This window comes from Tursiops truncatus, chromosome 2 (assembly GCF_011762595.2).
Source record: "Tursiops truncatus isolate mTurTru1 chromosome 2, mTurTru1.mat.Y, whole genome shotgun sequence".
In the NCBI taxonomy this organism is placed as follows: Eukaryota; Metazoa; Chordata; class Mammalia; order Artiodactyla; family Delphinidae; genus Tursiops; species Tursiops truncatus.
In genome coordinates this window covers 103,144,902-103,168,183 of record NC_047035.1, presented here as the reverse complement: position 1 = coordinate 103,168,183, position 23,282 = coordinate 103,144,902, and the positions used below count along the sequence as shown (strand labels likewise).

General features: G+C 44.4%; 1 protein-coding gene across 1 annotated transcript in view; it reads left to right on the top strand.

Annotated features, from left to right (window-relative positions):
• The window catches only part of RORA (RAR related orphan receptor A), a 929,914-nt gene that overhangs the window by 613,135 nt on the left and 293,497 nt on the right, over positions 1–23,282 (top strand). The gene's annotated exons all lie outside the window — the stretch shown is intronic.

The following is a 23,282-nucleotide window of genomic DNA, read 5'->3' as shown; positions in this document are numbered from 1 at the left end:
AACAGCTGTGCAACAGCCCAGAGAAGAACTAATCCAGATTTGAGTTGGTCAGAGTCTCCTGGGGAAACCACTTCGAGAAGGTGAAATGGGTAAAATGCCTGATGTGTTTGAATGATTGAGACTTATGCAACCCAGGGAGAGTTTGGGGTTGAATAAAGTAATCAGTAGATAGAAAATTAAGCAAACCAGTTCATGATTAACTCCAGAGAAACATAATAGTGTACAGGAAAGGAAGATTACTCATTGGATACAACAGGACCTAGCAGTGCATAGCATTTTCACTGTCATGAAACCAGAAGCACAGAATATTGATCCAACCAAATTGTGACAGAACTACAGCATTGGCAGCATGGGGGGCAGGAAATGTGCATGTGTGTGGTAGGGGTGGGAGTTCTTAAAAGAAAGCACAAACCTCATCTTCTATAGTGGAAGTTCATTAGATAAAGCCTAAAACTGAAAAGTCAAGAAGAAGTTACATAAAATTGGTACAGCCACTATGGAGAACAGTATGGAGGTTCCTTAAAAAACTACAAATAGCACTACCATACGACCCAGCAATCCCACTACTGGGCATATGCCCTGAGAAAACCATAATTCAAAAAGAGTCATGTACCACAATGTTCACTGCAGCTCTATTTATAATAGCCAGGACATGGAAGCAACCTAAGTGTCCATCGACAGATGAATGGATAAAGAAGATGTGGCACATATATACAATGGGATATTAGCCATAAAAAGAAACGAAACTGAGTTATTTGTAGTGAGGTGGATGGACCTAGAGTCTTGTCATACAGAGTGAAGTAAGTCAGAAAGAGAAAAACAAATACCATATGCTAACACATATGTATGGAATCTAAAAAAAAAAAAAAGATGGTTCTGAAGAACCTAGGGGCAGGACAGGAATAAAGACGCAGATGTAGAGAATGAACTTGAGGACACAGGGAGGGGGAAGGGTAAGCTGGGACGAAGTAAGAGAGTGGCATGGACTTATATATACACTACCAAATGTAAAATAGATAGTGGGAAGCGGCTGCGTTGCACGGGGAGATCAACTCAGTGCTTTGTGACCACCTAGAGGGGTGGGATAGGGAGGGTGGGAGGGAGACGCAAGAGGGAGGAGATATGGGGATATATGTATACATATAGCTGATTCACTTTGTTATAAAGCAGAAACTAACACACCATTGTAAAGCAATTATACTCCAATAAACATGTTTAAATTTTTTTTTAAAAAAGTTACATAAACATGTTATTTAGCGATATGGAGGGAAATATCAAGAGTCAGCTAAGGGAGTTGAAAGTGGTTGCCCTTGGGGTATGAGAAATGGAGTGAGGGGACTGCTGGTTTTTCTATGAAGCTTTCTAGGATTGTCTTTTTCAATAATATGCAGGTATAACTCTTCACCATGAATTTTTTTAAAGACAGAATTGGAATTCACTGTGAACATTTCCACTGATGGTTGCAGTTCAGGCTGCTGTTACCATACCATTTACCAATCCAAGCCTGATGTCAGCATGGTCATTCCAAGAAGACAGGGAATTAGTTCTAGAATTCAGAGCTGAAGGACACTGTTTTATAAACGCGAACCTTTCTCCAAAGAAGGCAAATAACTTGCCCCAGGTCCCCCAGGTCAGAGCAGAATCAAAACTGGAAACCAGAGCCCCTCACAGTTGGCCCAGTATTCTTTCCTTGACACTCTCAAGACTCCACTTTTCTCCTTTTTGTGTGTGAGAGGGTGCTTGCTTGGTGGCAGGGACCCGTGGTGATAGTGGAGGAGGTCACCTCTGACTCCAGTCCCAGCTCTGCTCCTGACCTGCACATCTTTAACCTCACTCAACGCGTTGTTGTGTTTTCATCTGTGAAATGGGGATAATAATGCCTGCATTGCCCACTTGGTAGCGTTGTGGGGATCAAAGGAGAGCATAGAGGTAATAAAAGCACTTTATGAAATTATAAAGCCTTTTCAGGTACTGGGGGTGCTGTTATTCTCATTGCCACTGCACCTCCCTGGGAGAGGCGGCAGTGCAGGCCATCTGAAAGTTCCCGTTAGGGGTATTGATGAGCGTGTTGTATAGAACTAGAAGGATGGCATTCCAAAAGGCGTGGCAAGGGACGTTTGAACCCTTCCGTTCTGCTCTGGCCCAGAATTAGTCTGGTGCTACGGCTCTGCGTGGTGGGTGGCTACACCTTCCCGCAGAGGTAAGCTTGTAATCAGAGTGTGTGTGCATTGAATGCTTTTTGGTCCAGCCATCCACTAGAATATGGACTTTCCTCTTCCCCTGAAGGTTTTGTTTTTGTGTTTTAAACCCCTTGCCTTTTTTTCCCTCTTGGGTTCCTACCAAGAAATCAGAAGCAGAGGAGTTAAACTCCTCTGACAGTTCTGACTTTCCTACTGAAGGGAAAAATTTCAAAGCAGCATTAGAGATGCTGCTGTGGCCTTGACTGGAGCATTCTAGAAGGTATCAAAGACAATTCCCAAGCACGGAATCCTGCCCCGCCCACCTTGACACTCCTGGGGGAGGGGCAAGTATGGAGGGAAAGGACTCGGGGCTTCAAAGGAAAGGGTTCCTGGACGCCTAAAATGTGCACCTTTGCCACTCGTGTTGACACTCTGGTATTGAACAGTAGGTAGAGGAAACGATGCTGTATTAGACAATCACACTTGTATTTGGCAGAAACGGAAACTGACACCAAAGTAATGTGACTGTCTCAAGTCCCTCATCTGGCCAGAGGCAAAACCAGGAATGAAATCCAGGCTTCTTTCACGTCCTCCTTAATGGTGCAGCCAGCAGTTCGCCAGAGAGGGGCACACTGGACTCTGGAATGTTCACTAATGGACAGGGAAGGCAGACTTGCCATAAAATCTTAATTTAATAATACTATATAAATCAGCTAACTCAGATTGAGGGCTGCGTGCTTTGTGTTCTGTATAAATACTCAGTATCTTACAGACACCATGAGTTGGCTCCTGTTGTTATTCCGACCTACAAATAGGAAAACGGGATGAGAGAGGATAAATAAGTTTCCCAAGGTTGCATCCCCAGTCAGCAGTACTGCTGGGCTCAAACCCAATGCTTTCTGACCCTTACGCTTCTCTCCAGCTGCGTTGTCTGTGTTTTCTAATTGTTTGTGGCAATAGCGTGCTCTCTCTCTCTCTCTCTCTCTCTCTCTCTCTCTCTCTCCCTCTCTCCCTCTCTCCCTCTCCCCCTCTCCCTCTCCCTCTCCCTCTCCCTCTCCCTCCCTCTCTCTCTCTCCCCCCCCCCCTCTCTCCCTCTCTCCCTTCCCCCACTTTTTCTGTAACTCTGTCTGAGTTCCCCAGCCCTGTTGCATTGTTGTTCATGGTTTAAATGACACAGTTTTATTTGGGCAGTTGTCAGAGTGATTGGTCTGGTGAAGTCACCCTCTGGCAGGTGTTCCTTGCCTGTCAGTGGAGAGTGGCGTCATGGTGAGAAGGGATGGCCACATAAGGGGGGTAGGAGGGAGCAGAGAGGAGCCTGGGATGACTTGAGCTGCCTACTGGGGAAGTGACTGGTGGAAGCAGTGATTCATCACCCTGGATGTACTCAGGACTGGATCCATGGGATTCTCACAATTTTCACGCCCGCAACAAAACTGGCACATTTAAAAACTATGGCTGGGAAGTCATTTTCTCTTGATTTACTTGGGCCATGAGGAAATTATTTTTTAAACTACACATATAAGGAGGCTATTAAAAAAGAACAATGAATAAATTTGGATTTTAGGTTTCTTCTGTCGAAAGGGAGAGACGATTTTAATGTAAAAGCTGTGATCACAGGCTTATTAAGAGGAATAAACTGAGCCAGGATCCCTGAATTTACAATTCAAATACATAAACCCTGGTCAAAATACGAGGAGACTAGTTTTTGTGTGTGGCTCTTGCAGTCAGTCGTTTAATCTCATGCATATGTAATTTTATCATCACACCTCTTTCACTTGTGGAAATTCAAAAATATTTGTAATCCCCCTTAACTACAGGTGGTCGTAATCACCAGTGCAGCTTAAGTGATCAAACCTACTAAACCACATTTTAAAGGACCCTGATACATGAACTCGCTACCTTCAACACTATGGAAATAGCACTTGTTTGGAAGTCAGATGGCCCTGGGATCAGATTGAGATTCTGCCATTCCCTGTGTGATCTTGGGCAAGTCGCGTCTCTGTGTCTCAGTTTCCTCCTCTGTCAAATGGAAAGGATTAACTTGGGCCTCGCTAGGCTATTTGGAGCATTAAATGAGATTGTTTTATTCAAAAATTATGATGTAATGCACCTAACATGGAGCAAACCCATCCTGAATGTTTGTTAGTATTAATGCCAGCTCTTGCTAGTGTTTTGTCTATTCCTGAGATATGTGGAAAAAAGAGATAGTGAAACATGGAGAGTAGGGGAAAAAAAGAGAGAGAAAAAAAGTGTAGATAGAAAAGGAGAAGACCAAATACAGATTTCCCCACCCAGATATATTAAAACCAACTCTCCATATCACAGGTCAGAAATGTATAGTCATCCCCACCCCATCTATTTTGGGGTAGCTGGAGAAAATAATTCTAGTGTAGGGGTTATAGGTAGTAATAAATAATTGGTTGTAGTAATAAACAACTACTTCCTCTTGAATTAGAGCCATGGAAGGTCAGTGAAGGAAGACCTTGGACGTCTTTTATTTTCCTGCTATAGGGATGCTGAAGCCCCGAAAGATGACGTGAGCTGATCAACATGACGTATGAGTAGCAGCAAAACTAGGACCCTCAAATCCCAACATCTACTCTGGCATCCTTTCCAGTCTGAGGTGCCGCCTTATGGGCTCCACATCCCTCCATCTCACTCCTTTCCAGTTCCTTGTCTTTTCTTAGAGCAAAAATTTAAAAGCTGACACACATGTCGTCTGCTCTTCGGGGTGGAATTCTTGAACGTTTCAGAATAGGTACCTTCCTTGGACGAAGAACGTGAGGAGGCCAAACAAGTCAACTAGAGAGGACCGTTAGGGCCCAGCTTTCTTTCAGCTGGCTTCTTACTCCCCATCTGAGAATAAAGAGGTACCGAGCTTCCTCTCTCCCCTGAGCAGAGCACAGTTGGTCCTGAGGGGCTGCTGCTCAGGTGCAGATGAGAGGGGAGATTTCAGCCAACCGGAGTTCTAATTTGAGGCATAAATTAATGCACACCTGAACAGGTGACATTATCCAAATGATAAATTGCTACAGGCACAGGCCATTGTGTTCATAAGGGTGATTTATGGCCCAGGTTTGGAAATAAACAGAGAGGGAAGTATTTAAATGTAGCCCATTTAAAAACCAAGCTGTGAGGTTGAGGGCTGTCGTTTAAAAATTGAGGTGTCTTTCCTCTGTCAGAGTTGTCCGTATTAATCAAAATCGAGTGCAGTGGCTTTGTACATTTTTTTAAACAGCAAAAAAAAAAAAAGCATTTATGTTTTAAATGGAGCATGTAAGGCCCTTTGTTCTTGTTTTATTTTATTTTTTTCTAGAACATAGAACCCAGAATGAAACCTCCAGGAATCAGTGCACGTTTTCTTTACTTAGGCCTTCTCTCATCGCCTTGTCTTCTGAGGCTGAGCAGAAAATGAAAACCTTAATTGATTTCCTGCCTTATTGAATCTGGGCAAAGATTTTCATCTCTGTAGACACAGAAATATCTGAAAAAGACAAAGATGGTTTGTCAACTACAAGTGACTATCATTTCGAAAGTTAAGAGGAGTGGAAGAGGGAGGCTGCCAGGCTTACCGCTCCCCGCCCAGCACACACCCACCCCCCCACACACACACGCACGCATGCATACACGCACACATACACACACACAGAGTATGCCTAGACAGGCATGGTTTTTCCTTCTGAACATGGAAGCCAGACACTTGAGCTATTTGTCTCTAGCTCAGCCCCTAAAGGGGCAAAAGAGAGATGAGCCTTATGAAACATTTAGGATTCCCACTGGGCAGCGTCACAAAGAACAAATGAAATTAGCCCCTTTCCAGGGCCAAGAGTCCTCGGTAAAGCTAGAAATAATGATCGATTTTTTTAATCCCTACCATCTATTTTTTCTTCCCACCTCTGCCCCCCCCTACATGGTCCTCACAACAACCTTTGAGTTGGGAACTCTTATTCATATTTTTAGGTGGGGAAACTGTGGCCAGAGGGATACGAGTTGGCCGATGATCAGGAGGCCTGTCCTTGGGAGGTGCTGGTGTAGATTCAGGTCGGCCTGACTCCAGCCCTTGCATTCTGTCAAATCCTCTCTACTTACAGCGGTGCCTTTTCTTATCCATCTCCCCGACCCCACCCCACTACTACCAGCCGTCATAAGAGAGCTCTGGGGTCTGTCATAAGATCATCCGTTGCCCAAGAATTACACCTGGAGCCAGCCAAGGCACCTCTCTCAGCCTTCCTTTTCCACATCCGTAACATCAGTGATTCATCCCCTACCTAGTGAACATAGTTGCTGTGTCTAATAAAAGGGGAGAAATGTACGTGAAAACAGCTTTTCACACTGTGATACACCACCACCATCATGATCATTTTCTTCTGTTAAGACAGGTAAGGAATTAACCCACACCAGCAGTCTTGTATTTTATGAGGAAACGCCTAGAAACCAGAAAGCCCACGAACAACGATGCAACTCATCTGAGATAGTGAGTCTGGTTTGCAAGGGTCTGCTCACAAATTCCACACTGTGGCGAGTGCCTCTCCCGGGCTTTGGGCAGCTGCATCGGGGCATTTGAGGCCAGAGAGCTTCACGTCTTTATAACATTATGCATTAAAGTCATCTGTAAAATGAAGAGACATTCCAAATAGCCCTTATGTTTTTCATTTTTTCATTTTGGCACAGGGACACAGAGCAATTTTCCAGAATGTTTTAAATAGGAAAAAACGGTCATTCTCAAGACAGCCGTTCTGTATTCCTGAGCCTCTGGGTCATATCCACATTCTGAAATATCTGAGCCACTAAAGTCTGTGTTCCTTTAAATGGGCTGTTTCTTTTATTAAAACAAATGAAGGCAGCATTCATTCCTTATATAATATTCTTACCTCTGAGCCCTGTGGGCAGGGAGGGTTTGGAATCCTGGAATAAAGCTGTTGGAACACATTGGGAGGAGGAAGAGGCCACTATTGAGAAGAATGCTTCTGTAGTTCGTAATTGCTGCTTGCCACCCAAGTCCTCCAGGTGTTCATGAATTTTATCTGGCTGCTATGGGATTAAATGTTTTCACAGGGTCTGGGCAGACAAGGGCTGTTCCTAGGGTTGGCAGTAATGTGCCACGCTTTTGTGTGCTCTGTCCTTGATAGTAATGCTTTACATTTTATATATTATATGCACAGTTATTTTTGTTTGTTTTTTTGTTTTGTTTTGTTTTGTTTGCGGTATGCGGGCCTCTCACTGTTGTGGCCTCTCCCGTTGCGGAGCACAGGCTCCGGACGCGCAGGTTCAGCAGCCATGGCTCATGGGCCCAGCTGCTCCGCGGCATGTGGGATCTTCCCGGACCGGGGCACGAACCCGCGTCCCCTGCATCGGCAGGTGGACTCTCAACCACTGCGCCACCAGGGAAGCCCATGTGCACAGTTTTAAAGCCCCTCACATCTAGTTTTTCAGTGGTTTACTTCAGTAAGCATGCAGTGATCAACTACTGTGTGCCAGGCACCGTGGAAAGTACTGGCAGTGTGGCCCCCTGCCCTTGAGGAGGTCACAGAGTGACAGAAGTTGTGGGGACCAAATCTATAAGCAACTATATGCAGCCCGGCATAGTTAATGCTGGAATCGAGACAGGAGTGTTGTGAAGCAGCCATACACCAAAGAGCAAGCCCTCTTCCTCTGAAGCAGCAGAAGGAGCAGAGGCATGAGAACTGGGTTCTGGAGGGTGAATAGGAGCTCATCAGGGAATAACCCTGTAAGTTAGGCAGAGGAAGTATTGTTTACTAGTTGATAGCAAGGAAACCTGCACTCAGAGAAAGTCACTTGCTCCCTGAGATCACAAAGAGGAGGTACATGACGGCTCTCTCTGAGCCGGGCATCCTTCCTCTCACAGCCCTGTCCCAGCACTTAAAACGATTCTCTTTTTAACATCAAAAGAAATGAGAAACGATGTGAAATCTTCACCTCTTCCTTGTGGGTTTATAAGGTTGATACTTTCCGCCAGAGCTGAGTCAGAGACACTGTTACCAAAGAGAAATTTTGTTTTAAGTTAGTCTTCCTGGCACTTCTTTCTCTGCTTCATAACTAAATCCTAAGGTTTGTCATCCTGTTGTTGAGAACTTACAGAGGGTATGCTGTGAGTAGGGCCAAGAGAGGTGCTAGAAATGGCTGAATTAAATGGGACAACATGTCATTCTTCCTTTTTTTATTTAACAGATATTTATGGAAGACCTACTGTCAATAGGTTGCTGATAAATGTTTAATAATTGGCTCTCCAGAAAGAAAAAAAAAAGTACTGATTTTCAATGTCTGTCAATTTCTATGGTGTAAGCACTCCCATTATAATCAGTTTCAGGCAGCCAGTGTAAATATCCCTGCATGCAAGGTTGACAGGACTTAGGCAGAACTGGTACAGGCCCTGGGCTAGGTGTTCGAGATAGACTAGTGCACAAAACAGACATGATTCCTATCCCCATAAGAAATCACAACCCCCATCACTGGGGAGATGAGATATGGACAGTATTTTCCACTTGATCCTAGCAATATTTCTGTTATTGTTTTAAAGAGAAAGCCAGAGATAGAGACAAAAAAAGACTGAGATATTCCTTATACACGTCTTGATAAATTCTAAAGTGCTTCAGCCATCTGTCTCTTCCTGTGCCCCTCCATCCTTATCTGCCTCTCTGCGATGGCAGTCTCCAGCACATGGGTGTTTAACAGAACATCAGAAGGCAGAGGAAAATGAGAAAAGAACAAAGAAAAGTGTGTTACTTCTCGGTGCATTTTAACATGAAAGCATCATGATAAACTTAGTATTTTGGTAGTGGGATCTTCTTAGCGTAAGACCTTGTTTCCCCTAGTGACTCAGCACCCCTCTCCACAATATTTTTGGACCACTGTGGATTAGAAATAAAGTAACTGTGAATCAGTCAGAAGGGGAGCTGTAATGTTTTGAACGGATACCCATCTTGTTGTCACTCTGACAAGGCACACAGGTACCTTCGGCATCCAGGGCTTGGGCCTTATCACTGCCCCAGCCTCCTTATGATAATGTATCAGCCATCCAGGAGAAACTGGTTACAGGTGTGACTGAGAAGACTCACCTTTGCTGAAATGTCACCAGTGGAGATGTATTCCTTTGGTTGATGGCAGTGCCCCTTACTTACTGATACCCACGAAACCTCTGCTTTGCTAGCATCAACCACTGACACCTTAGGATAAACTAGTTTAATCAGATAATTTCTAGAAAAATAATTAGCTGAAAGTAGGTTTTAAAGAGAGAGGGAGAGAGTCTGAGCAGGGCTCCAGAGATAGATATAAAGGGGTGAAGGCCTGAGGTACCAGGGTCCTGGGGGAGGAAGGGGGTAAAGAGCTTGTTGGAGGGAAGGTCCCTGCCCTCTCCCTGACAACATGCAGACTACATGTTAGCCTCCTCCCTGATGACTCAGGATTCTCACCTCGAACATGAATAACCAGACCACACCACGATACCCTGATGTCCTCTGGTCTTCAAAAAAAAAAAAAAAAAGTCTTTATTGAGCAATAACCAGATGACTTTGTTAACTCATTATACAAATTATCTCATTTTCACAATAACCATGATAGGTCGATATGCCTGTCCCCACTCTAAAATGGGGATATATTGTTCGTTAAGAGAAGGAAACTGGCCGTCAGAGAGGGCAAGTAACTTACCCAAGATTCTGCAGCAAATAAGTGGCAAAGTCTGGCCTTCAAACTTGCGCCTGTGTGATTCGTAAGCCTGCGCTCTGCCGTGCAGCCTGCTAGGGTGGGTAAGATTTGCTGGCTCCGGGCTGTTCGATTTCTGATTACTTCTGCTTGCTCTAAGTCCTTCTAGATCTTCCTCTTTTGGTGGTCAGGAATCACATACTGCTGCAGTCAGGGCGTCTGGCCTGTGGGGCTTCTTCTCCCCCTGCTCAGGAGCCAGAGTTTGGTTTTAGGAACTAGATAACCAAGCTCGTTGTTTCTCTCTATAAAATAAGAGTCTGTGCCTTCTGAGTAGTGTCCTAAGGACTTCTCCAGATTTAAGTACTTGATCTTTGAGACATACCTTGAGTAGGCTTTTTTTTTTTTTAACTTGTTTTCTGTTTCCTTGTTATTTTCTAAATAAATGAAATTATGAAGTATTACATCTTATTGGTAAAATATTCCATATATATTTAGATGTATCTTTTGGAGGTATGCTATAGGTGAAGTGTGTGTGTGTGTGTGTGTGTGTGTGTGTGTGTGTGTGTGTGTGTGTGTGTGTGTGTGTGTGTGTGTTTGTCTGTGTGTACAGGAGGAAGAGAAGGAAGAAACAGAACTCGGGAGCTTAACAACTTGTTTGGGGCTCATGCATCAAATAAAGGTTGTTGTTTTCCAGATGCAATCATTGGTTTAGTGACTGTTGCCAGTTAAAAACTTCTGTAATCTGTGTCTCCTTCATGCCAGAATTCAAGCCCCGTTGATCAAAGTAGTCATCCTCCTCGTTGAGCCAGGACTGGTCTGTGACACAGTTCTAGAACAGTGATGACTGTATTAATATTTTTGATACCTGGCTGACTTCAAAGGCTTCAGTATACAGCACCCAAGTGTCAACCTAGCTCCTGGAAAAAGACTGGAACTTTTAGTAGAACTGATTTCCGTGGGTGAGTCCCTTCACCCGTCTGGGTGCCTCTACGGTCTCACGTAGAGAAGGCGGACGTGGCTAGACCTGGCGATGGCTTAATGGGCCCATCCACATGTACAGCCAGATGACTGCCTCTGCCCCTCAACCACGTACTGGTCTTGGCGGAAGCCAAAGCGTGCTGCTATTTTATAAGTGACACCCATGTCCTTGCCTCTGCCAGTAAGGAGTTAACATCTCGTACGCAGAGTGCAAGGAGTCTTACGTAACTCATTGAGTCTCATCTCATGGGTGTTTTTCTGTAAACTCTGCCAGAACTAATTTCACGGTTTTAAAACAACTCATGGTACTGAAAGAATGTGTAATGAGCTGCCAGGAGATATGATCGTTTCCTGTTTGTAAGGAAAAGACCTGTAGCTCCTTGGGACTTATTAGAAAGAATTTCTCAATTAAGTCAACAACACAGGCCCTTGGAAGAGCACACATGGCGCAGCAGAGCTGGTTTTTGAAGGTTCTCCCTCTACTGGGGCTCTAGAACCTTCCCTTCCTCCTACCTCATCCCCACCTTTGTCTAGCTTGCTTGCTTTCTTTCTTCTTCTTAATTTATTTTGGTACATTACATACAAGATTTACCATGTCAGCCATTCCATTTTTTTAAAATTCCTGCTAGGATTTCAATTAACATTTCATTGGTTTTTATAATTTTTCCTCATATCTTAAGAGTTATTTATGTATTAGGGATATAGACTTTTATTATAACATATATTACTAATTAATTCTTTTTTTTAACTTTTTATTTTACATTGGAGTATAGCTGATTAACAATGTTGTGATAGTGTCAGGTGCACAGCAAAGTGACTCAGCCATGAATATACATGGAGCCATTCTCCCCCAGGCTCCCCTTCCATCCAGGCCATGTTAGCCATTTTAAACTGCACAATTCAGTGGCATGTAGCACAGTCACAAATTGTGCAGCCATCACCGCTCTCTCGTCCATAATGTTTTCATCACCCCAGAAGGAACCCCCTTCCCATTAAAAAGTCATTCCCAGTTCCCAGCCCTTGGCAGCTCCTAGTCTGTTTTCAATGTCTATATATTTACCTGTTTGGGGTCTTCATGGAAATAGAATCATCTGTTATGTGGCCTTTTGTGTCTGGCCTCTTTCACTTAGCATAATATTTTCAAGGTCCATCCATGTGGTAGCTTGTATTGGTCCTTCATTCCTTTTTTTTGTGGCTGAATAATATTCTATTGTGTGGATATACCAAACTTAGTTTATTCATTCATTAGTTGATAGACAGTTAAGGTCGTTTCCACCTTTTGCCAAGTGCGAATTGGGCTGCTACGAAGATTTATAGACAGCTGTTTGTTTGAACACCTGCTTTCAGTTCTTCGGGATATATACCTAGGCTTAGACCCGCTGGGTTATATGATAATTCTATTTTTAACCTTTTGAAGAACTGCCGAACTGTTTTCCAAAGTGGCTGCACCATTTTACATTCCCACCAGCAATGCCTGAGGGTTTCCATTTTTGCCAACACTCTTTATTTTCTCTTTTTTCTGTTTAATTGCCATCCTAGTGGGTATGAAATGGTATCTGGCTTTCTTTTGGAGGGATTTATTTCTCAAAACAGTTTAATTTTTTCCAGTGGTGGAAAGCTTGTCCAGGCCAAATCACTGCCATAGCCCAGCCCACTGAGTCCATATCATGTCTCTAAGTTTAGAATCCAGCTCCTGCATTTAGGAAAGTCTGTAGGGTCACCTCTAGGATTGCAGTGCGCATCAGAACTGCCAAGAGCTGCCTAGCTTCACGTCCTTGTGCCATCTCGTGGAGTCCCTTCAAGCTTAAATAGTCTGTGCATCCCACCAGAGCTAGGCTATCACGCTCTCCGTGATACAGAGAGCAGGGCAGCCATGTTCCAGCACACAGAATGAGATGGCAACAGAACCACAGCCAGACCCTGGCTCACTCCTCCTCCAGGCTTCTTTCCACTCTGTCGTGAACCGCAGATTCATTTCACACTTCCTGTTTGGAGGATGCAGAGGTTAGAAAAATATTGCAGTGATGCTGACAATATTTACATAGGTTTTAAACATTTTGATACTCACAGTAATCCTGGGATGTAGGCCAGACATCAGGTAGTACTATTCCCATTTTAAAGCTGAAGAAACCAAGGCACAGGGCCATTTAGGTAATTGCCCAGAGCTATTTCCACTGTAATAAGTTGCTGTAAATAATGTTCCATGGTGGTCCAGCCTACAGGGTACCTTTACCTTGAGTGGGGCTGGAGGAAAAGGAAGGATGGGGGTCTAGGTTAGAGGAATTGGCATACTTAGGGGGTGTCATAAAGAAGGTCTCCTCTGAGAGTGTGAGGTTGGCAAGTAAACTTGTTGTTTCTGGTTGGCTCATCGTGGAGGGAGGGAAAGGAGGAAACTGTTTAAAGTTGTAAACTTAAGAGTTCAGTGGCTGCTACTCATCATTACACCATAGGATTAGATGCCCATGCACCCCCATGGTGTCATGCTGTGCCCCGCAGAAATGAGGTCAAGTACTGAGCCGCCTTCCCTCCAGGAGCTTCCAGTCTAAACCATTATCAAGCTTTTAACCCCCAGAAAATAGTCTCCTGAGGTCTGGCCACCTTTTCTGAGACATGTCATAGGAAGAACAATGTGGAAGCAAATTATGTATCACAAGCAGCGCATCTAGGGACTGAGGTTTTATTGCTGCCACTACTGTTGTTTTGTGGTGCGTATAGCAGTAAAGTGACAATTGCTACCAGCCTGCACAGGATGAATAGCCCACGTTGAGCGCTGGCTTGGAGGCACCATGTTGAATTCTCTCTATACCTGTCCCCACTACTAGCCTCATCATCCAGGTTAGTTCTCTAGAGATAAGGATTCTTTGTCCTGATTCCTGAGCTGGAAGACACCAAGGGGGTGGGGATTGTGGATAACTGCTGTCACCCAAGAATACCCATGCCAAAATGGTCATAGCTTATAAATTCTGATGCTCTAGCACTGTTTTCTTGAGGGTTTTATGTGGTTGGCAAGTGATAGAAGGTGGTATCACATTTTAGAAACTAAGGTCCAGGATTTGGTTTTAGACAAATGCATCCGAGATCAGTCCCACCACCTCGCATTTCCCACCTGTGCTTGGTTGAAGGTCTGGAAGTGGAAAGGCAGAACTCCAGGCCTAATCTGCATTGAGCAGTGAATTCAAGGGTACGGGCAGATGGGCCAAAACACCCGTCTAAACAGAAAACAGGAAAGGAAGTCCGTTGTTTTTTGCTCAAGGTCTAATGCATTGACGACTCTGCACTGTCAGAAGTGAAACACTGTTATTCGACAACCAGTGGCCCATGGCTTAGAAGGTTCTGGTTGTCATTTTGAAAATATATTGGATTTTACTGTTAGAAGCCCACAGGCAGCTCACAACAACGACAGTGACTCAGTTGCCTCTGACGTCACTGGAGATTTGGATATCGGAAAGCAGGCTTTGGCTCACTGGTTATGTACCCAGAATTTTCCCCTAAGGCTTTCTCATTGTCTTTCCCCCAAAGGACAGCATAAAAGCAGGTATAATGGTCTTGTGGGGGCAACGTTCAAATCTGTCGAAGAGCCATTCAAAAACACAAATGATGTGTATACCTCATTATAGGCTACAAGTTGGGAAGTTGGAACAAATTTAAAAAGGAAAATTTAACCTGGGATGCGTGTGTAGGAGGGAAAAAGGGCTTATCAAGAATGCTGCGAAATAAGCAGAAAATTATTCAGCATTTCTCTGCTCTGTTCATTAAAGCAATGGTGTTAGGCTTCAAAATTTTCTGTTTTAGTCAGACCTTTATTTCATTTATGCCAGTATTTATAAATAATTATATTAACGTGACATTTTAAGTAGACCTGTTTCCAAACAGTGTGTTATTCTCAGTGACTGTTTTCTGAGGGAGAAAAGAAACTACTGAACACACTGTGCTCAGCAGAATTACAAAGCTACTGTGGATAAAGGGATGGAATTATTCTACCTTTCCTCTGCCACCTCAGAGGGGCAGCTGGGACCCGGGTCCTCAAAGAGCCCGTTCTAGAGTACACTCAGTCGAGAACCTTCCAGGGCTTGCTGAATCCAGCAGAGTGTCAGAGGCAGTGAGGCAGGAGGGAATGGCCCCCTCGCTCAAATGTCACAGAGCATTGTAACTATGGAAGGTCACCGCAGAGGCAACCCCCCAGAATGTGGTGGCCAGTAAGCCTTGGAATCTAGCCTGGCTTCAGACCATCTCTGTGGCAAATCACCAGGAAGCTCTCTGAATTTCCACAGATTCTCCCCCCAGTGAAACATGGACACACTGAATATTTAATTAACTGTTCCTAGTCCTTGGGGCCTTACTACTCTCTGCTTCACACACAGGCTGGACTTGTGCAGTGAACTTTCGCGCTTGGCTAAGCACATGCCGACGTGGTTTAATGTAGTTCCTCAGTGTTCAAGATGACTAAGAAACTGGCATCCAGCATCGATATATCACAAATGAGAAAGGGAATCTGACAACTGGGATCATCAAACTATCTTACCTTTATCTGTTCCAGGCTTTACAGTTTGCAAAGCATAGGTACTGTGACTTACCTCGTTTGATTACTTGAACAACGGGAGCATGTTTTGGGTTATTTTTGAACTGCGAGGCACAGAAGGGTTTGGTGTGTCTAAGGAGCTTCTGAGGTTCATTAGTTCTTGGGTAAATTTTATGAGTTCATCTGATTATAAAGAATAAGACTCAGTTGGGACTTCCCTAGTGGTCCAGTGGTTAAGACTTTGCCTTCCAGTGCAGGGGCTATGGGTTCGATCCCTGGTCAGGGAGCTAAGATCCCACATGCCTCGTGGCCAAAAAACCAAAAACATGAAACAGAAACAGTATTGTAACAAAATTCAATAACGACTTAAAAAAAAAGAGTAAGACACAGTTACCTTAACTGTAATAATGGAAATATAAATAATAATAGTAAAACTTAAATGGAGAATATTATTAATATACTGCCCCAATTTAGTATAGAATCCATGTATGTTCAAGCCAAAAGGAACTTTTGAGATTATTTAGTCCATCTTTTTATTTTATAAACAGAGAAATAAATGCACAGATACATTCACTTTTTGCCTAAGATCACAGAGCTAGATAATAAAACCAAGTTTTCTTGACTCTTTTTTAGGGGGGAAGGGGTTTGTTGGGGGACAGGAAAAAACAGAATTTATAGGATTTATGGGTTCTGTTTAGAGGCCATGTGTCATTTAGCATAGGGTAAGCTATGATTATATGGGATAAATTTGCTTAACCCTGAAAAAATTAATAACTGGGTACATTAATTTTTTTTTTCAGTGATCCTCATTCCTTCTTGTAGATCTAGTTATCAACTGGTGTCATTTCCTGTCAAACAGAGGAACTGCTTTAACCTTTCTTTCAGTGTTGGTCTTCTGGTGGTGAATCTCTGAGTTTCAGGTTATCTTGAAATGACTTTATTTTGCCTTTATTCCTGAATATAGAATTCTGAATTTTTCTTTCTGTATTTTAAAGATGTCATTCCATCATCATTTGGACCTTGTTGTTTATTGAGAGAAGCTGGCTGTCATTCATATTGTTTCTTTTGAATATAATGTCTCTTTTTTTCTGGCTGCTTTCAAGATTTTTCACTTTATCTTTGGATTTCAAAAAATTAACTATGGTGTGACAAGGTATGGGGTTCTTTGTGTTTATCCTGCTTGGGATGTGTTGAGCTTTTTGAATCTATAAGTTGATATCTTTCACCACATTTGGGAAGTTTTCAGCCATTCTTTCCAATATATTTTCTACCCATTCTCTCTCTCCTGTCCTTCCAGGGCTTCAATTTTATGTATGTTAGACTGTTTGTTGGTCTCTGAAACTCTGTTCACTTTTCTCCAATTTTTTCCTCTCTGTTCTTCAGATTGCATACTTTCTATTGATCCATGTTCAAGTCCACTGACTCTCTCCTGCCATCTCCAGTCTGCTGTTAAGCTCACACAGTAATTATTTTTTCATTGTAGTCATTTTTCTTTTCCACTGTAGGATTTCTGTCTTGATTGACTTTTGTAGTTTCTATTTGTCACTGAGGTTCCACATGTGTTCATGCATTAGGTACATATATTTTTTCAGTTCCTTGAACATACCCGCTCTAAGGTCCTTACCTGCTAAATGCATTATCTGAGTATTCTTGGGGTTGGTTTCTATTGACTCCTTTTCTTGAATATGGGTTAAAGTTTACTCTTTCTTTGCATGTCTAGTGGCCTTGATTAAATAATATGTAATACAAATGTTGCAGAGACTCTAGATTCTGTTATGTTCCTCTGAAGAGAGTTTTGTTTGTTTTTAAAGCAGCCAGTTAACTTGGCCAACTTCAGCTTTGTCTTCCCTGTGGTCAGCAACAGCTAAAGTGCCTTTTCTATTCTTTAATCTTCCAGCTGCTGCTTTTGTATTGAGCCCCCCACGTTCTCCTTCATGCGTGTATAGTTTAGAAGTCAGTGAAGAATTTGGGCAGATTTTACACACTGGTGTTGTGACTTGTCCTTCTGCAGTTCCCACCCTTCCAGAATTGGTCCCCTACCTTTCTAGTTCCTCTCAAACCCTGATCTTATCTCTGACAGCTCAAGCTCTACAGATCCAAAAACTAACTAGGGTGTGTTTTCAGGCAAAAATCCTCAAATTCACAAATTTTACCAAGTGGAGGCCGTATCTTTCAGGGTGAAGGCTCTCTTCCAGTTTCTGTTTGCTTTTGGTTATACTCCATTGTCTTTAAATCATTTTTAAAAATTATTTTGTGTCGATGTTTTGTTGTCTGTGGGAGGGTTAGTAGACCATTACCAAAAGCCAATATTCCTTATACTTACATTTAGATTTTTCAAAGCACATTGGCTCAATATCACAGCTCTGTGATGCAGAACTCACTAAGTCCATACTACAAATGAGGAAACAGACTCAAGGAGGTTAAGTGTCTTGTCCAAGTTCGTACAGCTGAATAATGGCTGAGCCAGGACTGAGACCCAGTCCACTGTCCATGTTAGGCACATTTGAGTCTAAATGAGGCCGACTTTTCTTTAAAAGCTCCTATTGAATTCTCATCCCACTGAACAAATGCCAATCCTGACTTTTTGAAACCTTTTGGTCCAAAGGAAGGATCTGGGGCCTCTGTGGGTTAGATATCTCTGAGAAGAGAGACTGTGTCATGCTGGTGTTGGAAGCAAAATACCTGTGCAATCCTAGAACCAACTAATACCTACAAGCCCTGGCATGTATGATCGTGAAACTGAAGCCAGCCCAGAAGTTTCTTTGGGGGGAGCCATGTACAACCATGGCAGGAATGTTGTGTGTTGCACACCCAGGACTATCTATTGAAATTCTTAGTGTTGCAAAGCTGAAAACTCAAGCTGTGTTGGCCCCCGTGGTTTGGGAAGGTATTCTGCTCCTCTCCCTCATGGGAACTTGGTGCAAAGTGTCTGCAGGTTGAAACTCACAGGAAGACAAGGATTGGTCTAGAACTGGGATTTATGTAGGTATTTCCTAGTAAATCTACAGCCTTCTCTACTCTCCAGGTTCTAGATGCATGTTTTTCACACCCTCTGTCAGTCCTGGGTCTTCCTCAGGCCATGATGCCACATCGTGTTCAAGTCCAATTCCAGCTTCCTGAGGGAAGTCTAGTTCTCCGCCAGCCCTCCCAACCATCTTCCACCCGGTTCCCCCAACCCGCTCCCTTTCAACATCAACATCTGTATTTAGTCAAGGTTCTCAAAGCATGGTCTTAGAAAATCTGGAGCAGGATCGTGGGATTTTGGTATGGTATGTGACTGTAGTTAACAGTACTGTATTGCATACTTGAAAGTTGCTATGAGAGTAGGGCTTTAATGTCCTCACCGTGACGACAGCAACAAAATGGTAATTATGTGAGGTGAAGGATACAATAACTAACTTTATTTTAGTAAAAAGTAGCTAGGGGCTTCCCTGGTGGTGCAGTGGTTAAGAATTCACCTGCCAATGCAGGGGACACGGGTTCGAGCCCTCGTCCGGGAAGATCCCACACACCGCAGAGCAGCTAAGCCCATGCGCCACAACTACTGAGCCTGCGCTCTAGAGCCTGTGAGCCACAACTACTGAGCCCATGTGCCACAACTACTGAAGCCCACATGCCTAGAACCTGTGCTCCGCAACAAGAGAAGCCACTGCAATGAGAAGCCCGCACACCGCAACAAAGAGCAGCTCCCGCTCGCCGCAACTAGAGAAAGCCTGAGTGCAGCAACGAAGACCCAGCACAGCCAAAAATAAAACAAATAAATAAATAAATTTATTTTTTTTAATGTAGCAATAGGTATGTGTATCAGATTATCACGTTGTATACCTTAAACTTCCACAATGTTATGTGTCAGTTATATCTCATTTAAACTGGGGGGTGGATGGAGAAAGATCATGGGTGGGCATGCATGTTTGAAATGCAGGTTCTCAGGCCCCACTCAAGTTAGAAGAAATTAGAATCTCTGACTCTCAGATTCACACCAGGGAATCTGCTATGTAGCCAGTGATCCAGGTGATTTAGGTGCTCACAAAAGTGGAAGGACCGCTGATCTGGGTGAAAGGTTGAATGCTCAGAGCAGTCGCAAGTCTGAAGACTGAGCTGTATGAACCACATGTCTTCACTTGGGGAAATCTCTTCATTTTCTTTGGTCACAGGTTCTCAGATGGAGAAATAGGATTCTTGGAAATCAATTCTGGCTCCAACCCCTATCAGCTGTATCCTCTGGGCTGCTGTGATGTTAGAGGAGACTGTCCTTGCCCCAGTTCTTTCACTGAGACTATCTTAGACCATTCGATCAAAAGTAGTTCCTTTTCTTTTAGTCATTCAGTTCATGCTACCTACATTTATCAGATGCTTGTTATGAGCAAGGAACATTGCTCAAGAAGGAGACTTACCCGAAAGCTAATAAACCCCTCATTTGCACAGGTCTCTTCCAAGGCCATGGGAGGGATCTTCATCATGTGTTCTCAAGGTTATACTTCTTCGGTAGTATTTGCAAAAGTTAGATAGTTTTTATTGTTTTTTCTTAAAGAAAGTCCCCCAGCTTGAATAACCTTCAGCCGCCACCCCAAACCTAGATCTGTTCCTGCAAAGAGCTTACAGCCAGTGGGAGAAAAAGACGTACATGTGGATTATTAAAGTACACTGTGGTAAGTGCAATGTGGACTGTCTTCTAGGCATTCTGGGAATATACTTGTGAGGAAGGAGGATGATCAGGGAAGACTTCCTGGAGGAGGTGTTGCCTGAGCTTGAACATGAAGTAGGGGAAAGAACACTCTTTTAGAGAAATAGCTTGAGCAGAGTTACAGAAGTAAGATATATCATGGGGGGGGTGGTGTGAGAGAGAAAGAGAGAGAGAGAGAGAGAGAGAGAGGAAGGGAGAGAGAGAGAGAGGGAAGGAGAGAGGGAGATATTAAAGCATTTTGCTATTTAAAGGCATTGCCTTTAGGTTGGGGGAGCCTCCGGTAGTACGATGGTGAACAGATTCCCCATTTCCAGGGAGCTGTATGGGCTGTGGGGCTGTATCCCCAGAGCACACCCGATCCTCCAGATCCTGGAGCCCAGCTGACCCTTCTACTTGACCTTTAGGAGACCTCTTGGTTGACTCCATCAATAACTGTTCTTCAAGGAAAAATAGCCCTTTTACCCCTCACTTCTTTTCCCACTTCCCTCCAACCCTTCTTTATTGTCAGCCTTGCAAATCAATATTTCATTTTGAAGAGCCTTGTTTGATGCCAGTTCTGCTTATTTGCTTCACAGCCACTGTGGGTAATGCTTTGTAGGTCTGTCAGTATGTAAATTAAACCAAGCATAGATAGCTTTGTGTTGCTTAATGTTCAGCTGATAAAAATTAATGTGGTGTGAAATGAGCATTTTATCTGACTGCAGATACAGTGACGGAGTTAATTAGACAGGCAGAGGGAAAATGTTATTAAGCAGGATGGGGAATTTCTCCTGGAAAAGGGCCTCGACCCTCAGACAGGAGGTTTGGATGGGCTGCGGCTATGGCCGGGGTGCCTGGGCTGGGGCAGGCTGGGTGCAGCGAGGCAGAGAGGGTGCCCCTCTTTGAGCGGTCAGCCCCACGGTGCTGATGACTCTGTGTGGATCCCGCCTGGGGAGGAAGGGAGGGAGGCATAGGCCAAGCCAGGCAGGCCACTTCCAACTCACTGCAAAATTCATGCATCAGCACTTACTGAGGTGGCATCTTCTCCGTGCAACAGCACTGCCATTGGAGAAAGGAGTTTCGTCCTTAAACAAGGAAGAGCAAGATGAAGGGCCAGGCAGCGCCCCACACAGCAGTCACCCAGGGGAGCGAGGAACCCCCAACCTCAGTCTAAGGTGTCTTGAGCTCTGCTCTCCTGGCCTTTGCACATGCTGTGCCCTCGGGTGGGAAAGTGTTTCCCCGGCCCAGCCAAGCATGTAGCACATCCTGTTATGATTATCTCCTCCCCCACTAGCCTCATTGAAGTCAGAGGTGTCTTGCTCATTGTGGTGACCACGGTACTGAGCACTGCGCCGATACACATAAATACTTCATAAACGTTAAGGGAATGAATGAATGCACAGGAGGCTCCCTCTGCTGCATCTCTCTTACTGCCTGCACTTCCAGCCCCTCGGCCTCCTACACCCCTGAGCATCCGTCCCACCTCAGCTCAATGTCACGTCCTCTCCAGAATTTCTCCCGTCTCCCAGACAAGATCAGCTACCCAGGTAGACTCTCTTGAGATACCTTGTACTTTCCCTTCAGAGGACTTTCCAAATTTATGGTTAACCGTTTGTGTGTTTCCCCACCCCCACTAGACCATGAGCTCCGTGAGGGTAGGGACAGGGCTATTTTGTCACCACTGTATCCTTAGCACCTGGCGGGGTGCCCAGCACATTGAATGTCAACCAATGAATGACTAAATGGTTGGTCTTTCCGATGCCTGGTAAATTTCTAGTCTTTCGTCAATACGTTGTTTCGGGGAGGTTTCCTAGGCTCTCCTGGCAGAGTTTCTCCTTCCTCTGAGTTCCCACAGCACCTTGCATATAACAGCAATAGGCGCGCAAGGGGGCAGCTGTAGATTGTGGTTTCTGTGCCCTTCTAACCAATTAGGATATAGCTCCTTGGGAGCAGTCATGGTGCCATATTCAGCTTTTCATTCTGAGTGCTTAGCACCAGCTGGCCTTTGTAAGTGCTCCATACGGGCGGCAGGATTAATCAAAACAATTGTACATATCCCTTGGTTAGATAAGCAATACTTCTGTTAGATGAACAGATTTTTAGCCACTAATATAGCTCTCCCCACACCATGCCTTGCAAGGGGACACCCAGAAAGGACAACTGGCTGTGGCCATCCGTCCATCCCTCCTCAGCCTTGGCCACAGTTGGGGTGCATTGTTGTGCAGAAATGCCACATTTAGTGGATCCGTCCTGATTCCATGTTATCATGTGAAGAGGGTGTAACCTTTCCAAATGAGAAAGGGACTAGCTCAATGTTTAAAGTTAAGATGTGACGGCCACATCTGTCTCTCAGCTGGGCCAGGGTCCCTGTGCTCCCAAATGTTGCAGTAACAGCGCCTTCCGTTCTGATAGTCCCGTGTGGTGATCCAGCACTTCTCTCACGTGTCCTATTAGGTCTCATGGGATGAACCTACACCTACCTTCACAGCATTCAGCGACTCACAGTAGACCCGCCGATTTATCTCTCTGCTCCTCCTTTGTAAAATGGGATGACATTTGCCTTTGAAGAGCTGTTGCCTGGAAGTCTTGATATGTTCAGAAAATACTGATGAAGTTCCACTCACACCCCACCCAGTGGCTCCCGAGTCACTTTATGCTGAAAAAGGCCATGGTTCTCGCTCTGTGGTCACGCGGGACTTTGCATACCTCTGCCCCTAAGATTGCTAAATAGTTATCACACCTGAGCCTCCAATAGGGAGCTGCCCCCGAGTGAGGGCTGGATCCAGTCTGGTGAGCATAAGGTAGGGGGGAGGCTTCCTGTTTGTTTGCCAAACCCAGGTGAAATAGGGCCCAAGAACCATTAGAGAAGCAAAGGAGCGCAGGGCAGATGGGTAATTTGCTGTTGAGAAGAATGTGCCACCTTGCCCATGTCCTCTGGTCCTCTGCCACCCTGAGGCTGCTCAGTATTCCTGCTACAGGGTGGTCATCCAACCACCATCCTCCCCGGGTGGCCCTGGTGGCAGGAGGGCAAGCTCACCCAGCTCCCTACAGGGTCCTCCCCTCTGTCTGTTCATCTGCCGCTGAACTGTGCCCCCACACTAGGCCCAACACCCTCCTGCTGCATAAGCTACATCTCACCCAAGAGGGTTGCTTCCATCATATTTTTCTGGTAAGGCTCAAGACTCTTTAGAGTGGCAGCCAAGGAGGTGGTGACTTGTAAGTAAAAAGTAAAATCGACATTTACCTTTTCAAAGCATTTGTGTTTCTGTTGTCTGACCATTTT